Below are 7,500 nucleotides of genomic sequence, written 5' to 3'. Positions count from 1 at the left end.
CCTCTAATCATTCGCTTTACCGGATGAGACTCGTACGAGCACCAGCTATCCTGAGGGAAACTTCGGAGGGAACCAGCTACTAGATGGTTCGATTAGTCTTTCGCCCCTATACCCAGCTCCGACGATCGATTTGCACGTCAGAATCGCTACGGACCTCCATCAGGGTTTCCCCTGACTTCGTCCTGGCCAGGCATAGTTCACCATCTTTCGGGTCCCAACGTGTACGCTCTAGGTGCGCCTCACCTCGCAATGAGGACGAGACGCCCCGGGAGTGCGGAGGCCGCCGCCCCGTGAAGGGCGGGGAAGCCCCATCCTCCCTCGGCCCGCGCAAGGCGAGACCTTCACTTTCATTACGCCTTTAGGTTTCGTACAGCCCAATGACTCGCGCACATGTTAGACTCCTTGGTCCGTGTTTCAAGACGGGTCGTGAAATTGTCCAAAGCTGAAGCGCCGCTGACGGGAGCGATTATTCCGCCCGAGAGCATCCCGAGCCAACAGCGGCGCGGGTCCGGGGCCGGGCCAGGTAGGTCCGTCATCCGGGAAGAACCGCGCGCGCTTGCCGGGAGCCCGAGCGCCCAAAGGGGCGAATCGACTCCTCCAGATATACCGCCGAGCAGCCAGCCAGGACACCGGGGCTCTGCCCAACAGACGCGAACCGAGGCCCGCGGAAGGACAGGCTGCGCACCCGGGCCGTAGGCCGGCACCCAGCGGGTCGCGACGTCCTACTAGGGGAGAAGTGCGGCCCACCGCACACCGGAACGGCCCCACCCCGCGGCGAGTGGAAAGGCAACCGGACACGACCCCGCCGCGGATTGCTCCGCGCGGGCGGCCGGCCCCATCTGCCGAGGGCGGGGGCCAGTGGCCGGATGGGCGTGAATCTCACCCGTTCGACCTTTCGGACTTCTCACGTTTACCCCAGAACGGTTTCACGTACTTTTGAACTCTCTCTTCAAAGTTCTTTTCAACTTTCCCTCACGGTACTTGTTCGCTATCGGTCTCGTGGTCATATTTAGTCTCAGATGGAGTTTACCACCCACTTGGAGCTGCACTCTCAAGCAACCCGACTCGAAGGAGAGGTCCCGCCGACGCTCGCACCGGCCGCTACGGGCCTGGCACCCTCTACGGGCCGTGGCCTCATTCAAGTTGGACTTGGGCTCGGCGCGAGGCGTCGGGGTAGTGGACCCTCCCGAACACCACATGCCACGACAGGCGGCAGCCTGCGGGGTTCGGTGCTGGACTCTTCCCTGTTCGCTCGCCGCTACTGGGGGAATCCTTGTTAGTTTCTTTTCCTCCGCTTAGTAATATGCTTAAATTCAGCGGGTAGTCTCGCCTGCTCTGAGGTCGTTGTACGAGGTGTCGCACGCCACACCGCCAGCCGGCTGTGCACGCTACCGAGAAAGCACCGGTATGCGAACCGCCAGGCGACGGGCGCGCATCGCACGTTTAAGGAGACGCGGCCGGCCACACAGGCGACCACGACACTCCCAGGCGCCCGAAGCGGGACAAACGCCGCGCGCTTCAGTATACGTAGCCGACCCTCAGCCAGACGTGGCCCGGGAACGGAATCCATGGACCGCAATGTGCGTTCGAAACGTCGATGTTCATGTGTCCTGCAGTTCACATGTCGACGCGCAATTTGCTGCGTTCTTCATCGACCCACGAGCCGAGTGATCCACCGTCCTGGGTGATCTTTATCTTTTCAGTTCTCCACCGTCTCTTTCAAGACAGTTGCAGAGGCGGGACTGAGGCGTTTGACGGCCCCTGTTCCATTACTTTGTGTCCAACGGCCTGACGGCCGATGGGCGTCGTACGGCTCCACACCGGAGCGGACAGGCACTCGGGCGAAAGTCATTCAAAACCGGCGCCAGGCGCCAGGTGCCGCAGGCCAGCCGCTCCAGAGCTTCAGCGCTCGTACCACACAACAACACTTGCGCTAGTTTTGAGAGGCACGCGTGGTTCCGCACGCGGCGCACGGCTACTGCCGTACAGGTAGCGTGTTGCGCGACACGACACGCACATCGAAAGACATGCAGTCTAGTCGGTAATGATCCTTCCGCAGGTTCACCTACGGAAACCTTGTTACGACTTTTACTTCCTCTAAATGATCAAGTTTGGTCATCTTTCCGGTAGCATCGGCAACGACAGAGTCGATGCCGCGTACCAGTCCGAAGACCTCACTAAATCATTCAATCGGTAGTAGCGACGGGCGGTGTGTACAAAGGGCAGGGACGTAATCAACGCGAGCTTATGACTCGCGCTTACTGGGAATTCCTCGTTCATGGGGAACAATTGCAAGCCCCAATCCCTAGCACGAAGGAGGTTCAGCGGGTTACCCCGACCTTTCGGCCTAGGAAGACACGCTGATTCCTTCAGTGTAGCGCGCATGCGGCCCAGAACATCTAAGGGCATCACAGACCTGTTATTGCTCAATCTCGTGCGGCTAGAAGCCGCCTGTCCCTCTAAGAAGAAAAGTAATCGCTGACAGCACGAAGGATGTCACGCGACTAGTTAGCAGGCTAGAGTCTCGTTCGTTATCGGAATTAACCAGACAAATCGCTCCACCAACTAAGAACGGCCATGCACCACCACCCACCGAATCAAGAAAGAGCTATCAATCTGTCAATCCTTCCGGTGTCCGGGCCTGGTGAGGTTTCCCGTGTTGAGTCAAATTAAGCCGCAGGCTCCACTCCTGGTGGTGCCCTTCCGTCAATTCCTTTAAGTTTCAGCTTTGCAACCATACTTCCCCCGGAACCCAAAAGCTTTGGTTTCCCGGAGGCTGCCCGCCGAGTCATCGGAGGAACTGCGGCGGATCGCTGGCTGGCATCGTTTATGGTTAGAACTAGGGCGGTATCTGATCGCCTTCGAACCTCTAACTTTCGTTCTTGATTAATGAAAACATACTTGGCAAATGCTTTCGCTTCTGTTCGTCTTGCGACGATCCAAGAATTTCACCTCTAACGTCGCAATACGAATGCCCCCGCCTGTCCCTATTAATCATTACCTCGGGTTCCGAAAACCAACAAAATAGAACCGAGGTCCTATTCCATTATTCCATGCACACAGTATTCAGGCGGGCTTGCCTGCTTTAAGCACTCTAATTTGTTCAAAGTAAACGTGCCGGCCCACCGAGACACTCAACCAAGAGCACCCTGGTAGGATTTCAACGGGGTCCGCCTCGGGACGCGCAAGCACGCCTTCGGCTCGCCCCACCGGCAGGACGTCCCACGATACATGCCAGTTAAACACCGACGGGCGGTGAACCAACAGCGTGGGACACAAATCCAACTACGAGCTTTTTAACCGCAACAACTTTAATATACGCTATTGGAGCTGGAATTACCGCGGCTGCTGGCACCAGACTTGCCCTCCAATAGATACTCGTTAAAGGATTTAAAGTGTACTCATTCCGATTACGGGGCCTCGGATGAGTCCCGTATCGTTATTTTTCGTCACTACCTCCCCGTGCCGGGAGTGGGTAATTTGCGCGCCTGCTGCCTTCCTTGGATGTGGTAGCCGTTTCTCAGGCTCCCTCTCCGGAATCGAACCCTGATTCCCCGTTACCCGTTACAACCATGGTAGGCGCAGAACCTACCATCGACAGTTGATAAGGCAGACATTTGAAAGATGCGTCGCCGGTACGAGGACCGTGCGATCAGCCCACAGTTATTCAGAGTCACCAAGGCAAACGGACCAGACGAGCCAATCCGATTGGTTTTGATCTAATAAAAGCGTCCCTTCCATCTCTGGTCGGGACTCTGTTTGCATGTATTAGCTCTAGAATTACCACAGTTATCCAAGTAACGTGGGTACGATCTAAGGAACCATAACTGATTTAATGAGCCATTCGCGGTTTCACCTTAATGCGGCTTGTACTGAGACATGCATGGCTTAATCTTTGAGACAAGCATATGACTACTGGCAGGATCAACCAGGGAGCTGCGTCAACGAGAGCTGAGCAGCCGGCCGCCCGGGAGTGTGTCCCGAGGGCCCGCGCGAACACGCAAGCGTCCGCTCAATTATTCTGCAAACAGGAGGAGGCTGAGCTCCCCTGCACGATACACCTCGAAACCCTCTCAGGTCCCGGCGGCGCGCAGCGCCGTCCTAAGTACTTGGTCGGGTTCGAGAGAGGCGCAATCGCCCGGAGATAGGCGAGTAGACGCTTTCAGTGCGAACACCCGTGCTCCCAACTGAGCTTGCCGCTGCCGACAGAGGCCCGGGAGCGTGCTGTCGTGGCATTGCCGGCGGGAAACAACACGCGCCACCTACGGTGACCGGCAGCTCCAACGCCAGCGCCACAGAAGGGCAAAGCCCCACTTGGGTGCAGAAGCGAACTCTCCCAGCACAGCGCACGCGCCAACACGTCCGCAGAGCTGCGATACAAACCACCTGCGAGAACCGCTGGGGGCGACCGAGCAGCAGACGGCGTCGCGACGCCGAGTGCCGGGCGGCGGCGCATCCTCAACGCACACAGTCCGCAATCGGACCAGCACACTGCAGATGTCCACCGCGCTTCGCACCGGGCTCGGCAGAACCCACTTTGGCCGCCTGGCGCCGCGCGCAGGGTGCGCCGGCGCATAGCTGGGACGCCAGCCGGGCCCGTCGGCCGGCGATCCTGCCACTGGGCGCCCCCCACCAGCCGGCTGTAGTGCGTGCGCTCACGCAGCGCGCGGCCAGCACGCCGGGCGGCCCCCCCTCACCGGCCGGGGACTGTCCCGCCAAGCCACAGCCTCGTATCGCTTCATACCCACATGGCCAACTCAGGTTCGGGGGCATGGCGGGTACCGCCGAAACAACCGGTTCACAGATGTACCGATCGTCGCTATCACCGATGCACCTGCAGCGCGAACAACCGCTCAACAACTGATTTCCAGTTCATTTGCGGATCTTTGGCAGCAAACGTATACGTCAATCTACATTTGCGAAATCTACGATTCTGGCATGCCTGCATGTTATGTGTCACGACACGCTACATCAGCCCACATACACACTGCGGCATGTACACGAGAGAACACGTGGAAGATGGTCCGCGCACGTGTGCAATGTCCCTTGCGCGGTCGACTGTCAACCGGCCTCTGTAGCATGTCGCAGATGTGGAACGCGGTCCACCGTGCTATCATGTTGTGTGGGGCAATACGATTAAATAGGAAAACCCTCGTCGCTACATCAACAGACGGCTCACGCTGATTCCCGGCAGAGGGAGGAGGGGGGGGGGGGGCCAACATGCAATACTTTCGTCCGTACCTACTTACCACATGTCTGTACGGCGTACAACAGTGCAATCTCGCTGTAATGGGGAGACGAGACAAGTAGCATCGTGCACAACATATGGCCCTTATGATTCGCCATTGTAGGGCGCAGCCGGTGTACGGTCAAGCATGTGCCACATTATGTCACTCAGTACGTAACGACGGATGATCAGTGTGGGTTACGCGTACATCAGCGGACAGTCCACACAGGCCGTACCACAACGTACACTGACTGCATCGACAACCGAATGCAACTGAACAGCTGCAAGGCTCATTTCACAAACAAACGCCTGACCGACCAGCTTGGAAGGGCAGGAGGGGAGGGCGATATTCGTTCTGTAGCGGTACACCCTTCCAGTGGTTAGCGGGACTGTGTAGAAAGTACGCAACACTCGAAAGACCTTTATGTGAGGGTACGCACCATGGCATCAAGAAATACACATGACACCAGAGGATCCAAGCAGTGAACTATGTTCAGAGGGTTGCTGTTAGGCAAAGCTACATTCCTGTGACGTTACATGTGACAGTTAAGGTGCAGTGTAAGTTAGGTTAAGGTGCAGTGTAAGTTAGGTTAAGGTGCAGTGTAAGTTAGGTTAAGGTGCAGTGTAAGTTAGGTTAAGGTGCAGTGTAAGTTAGGTTAAGGTGCAGTGTAAGTTAGGTTAAGGTGCAGTGTAAGTTAGGTTAAGGTGCAGTGTAAGTTAGGTTAAGGTGCAGTGTAAGTTAGGTTAAGGTGCAGTGTAAGTTAGGTTAAGGTGCAGTGTAAGTTAGGTTAAGGTGCAGTGTAAGTTAGGTTAAGGTGCAGTGTAACTTAGGTTAAGGTGCAGTGTAACTTAGGTTAAGGTGCAGTGTAACTTAGGTTAAGGTGCAGTGTAACTTAGGTTAAGGTGCAGTGTAACTTAGGTTAAGGTGCAGTGTAACTTAGGTTAAGGTGCAGTGTAACTTAGGTTAAGGTGCAGTGTAACTTAGGTTAAGGTGCAGTGTAACTTAGGTTAAGGTGCAGTGTAAGTTAGGTTAAGGTGCAGTGTAACTTAGGTTAAGGTGCAGTGTAACTTAGGTTAAGGTGCAGTGTAAGTTAGGTTAAGGTGCAGTGTAAGTTAGGTTAAGGTGCAGCGTAACTTAGGTTAAGGTGCAGCGTAACTTAGGTTAAGGTGCAGCGTAACTTAGGTTAAGGTGCAGCGTAACTTAGGTTAAGGTGCAGCGTAACTTAGGTTAAGGTGCAGCGTAACTTAGGTTAAGGTGCAGCGTAACTTAGGTTAAGGTGCAGCGTAACTTAGGTTAAGGTGCAGCGTAACTTAGGTTAAGGTGCAGCGTAACTTAGGTTAAGGTGCAGCGTAACTTAGGTTAAGGTGCAGCGTGGGTTAGGTTAGGGGCCAACGTGGGTTAGGTTAGGGGCCAACGTGGGTTAGGTTAGGGGCCAACGTGGGTTAGGTTAGGGGCCAACGTGGGTTAGGTTAGGGGCCAACGTGGGTTAGGTTAGGGGCCAACGTGGGTTAGGTTAGGGGCCAACGTGGGTTAGGTTAGGGGCCAACGTGGGTTAGGTTAGGGGCCAACGTGGGTTAGGTTAGGGGCCAACGTGGGTTAGGTTAGGGGCCAACGTGGGTTAGGTTAGGGGCCAACGTGGGTTAGGTTAGGGGCCAACGTGGGTTAGGTTAGGGGCCAACGTGGGTTAGGTTAGGGGCCAACGTGGGTTAGGTTAGGGGCCAACGTGGGTTAGGTTAAGGGCCAACGTGGGTTAGGTTAAGGGCCAACGTGGGTTAGGTTAAGGGCCAACGTGGGTTAGGTTAAGGGCCAACGTGGGTTAGGTTAAGGGCCAACGTGGGTTAGGTTAAGGGCCAACGTGGGTTAGGTTAAGGGCCAACGTGGGTTAGGTTAAGGGCCAACGTGGGTTAGGTTAAGGGCCAACGTGGGTTAGGTTGCCAGAGATGTGTCAAATCAGGATGTACGTTTGGCTGGTGTCAGGTGGTGGGTTGGTTCGATGCCTTTATAAGGGGTGTGGCCAAAGGGTATTTTATTACTTGTACCTTTTGTGTTGTGGCGTGGCGTTGCGTCCTGTGTTGATACTGGGTGGACCACTGTGGGTGTTGCTGGCTGATTTGAGCTGCGTTGTTTGCGGGTGATGTGAGACATTCTGTCTTATTAGTGGACGTGACGTTCCTCTTGTCGTTGTTTGGATAGTGTCCTGTGGCAGCGAGGATAAAATGGATGTTGTTGAACGATAGTGCTTTGGTGCTTTCGCTTTGTTACACACAGACTG

General features: G+C 55.6%; 3 non-coding genes across 3 annotated transcripts in view; all 3 read right to left on the bottom strand.

Moving 5' to 3' along the window:
• Positions 1 to 1,344, bottom strand: part of LOC126319544 (large subunit ribosomal RNA) — a 4,222-nt gene extending 2,878 nt beyond the window's left edge. Inside the window, exon 1 of the ribosomal RNA XR_007557737.1 lies at positions 1 to 1,344. This exon is cut by the window's left edge and continues 2,878 nt beyond it. This is a non-coding gene — a ribosomal RNA (large subunit ribosomal RNA).
• Positions 1,345 to 1,532: 188 nt separating this feature from the next.
• LOC126319529 (5.8S ribosomal RNA) lies at positions 1,533 to 1,687 on the bottom strand. Its single transcript, XR_007557723.1, has one exon. It is a non-coding gene; the product is annotated as a 5.8S ribosomal RNA (ribosomal RNA).
• A 355-nt stretch (positions 1,688 to 2,042) lies between these two features.
• On the bottom strand, positions 2,043 to 3,935 carry LOC126319540 (small subunit ribosomal RNA). Its single transcript, XR_007557733.1, has one exon. It is a non-coding gene; the product is annotated as a small subunit ribosomal RNA (ribosomal RNA).
• Between the last annotated feature and the right edge of the window lie 3,565 nt (positions 3,936 to 7,500).

The sequence above is a fragment of the Schistocerca gregaria genome, unplaced genomic scaffold, assembly GCF_023897955.1.
Source record: "Schistocerca gregaria isolate iqSchGreg1 unplaced genomic scaffold, iqSchGreg1.2 ptg000687l, whole genome shotgun sequence".
Taxonomy (NCBI): Eukaryota; Metazoa; Arthropoda; class Insecta; order Orthoptera; family Acrididae; genus Schistocerca; species Schistocerca gregaria.
Note: the sequence above shows the minus strand (reverse complement) of the source record. Positions and strands in the feature narration are given on the sequence as shown.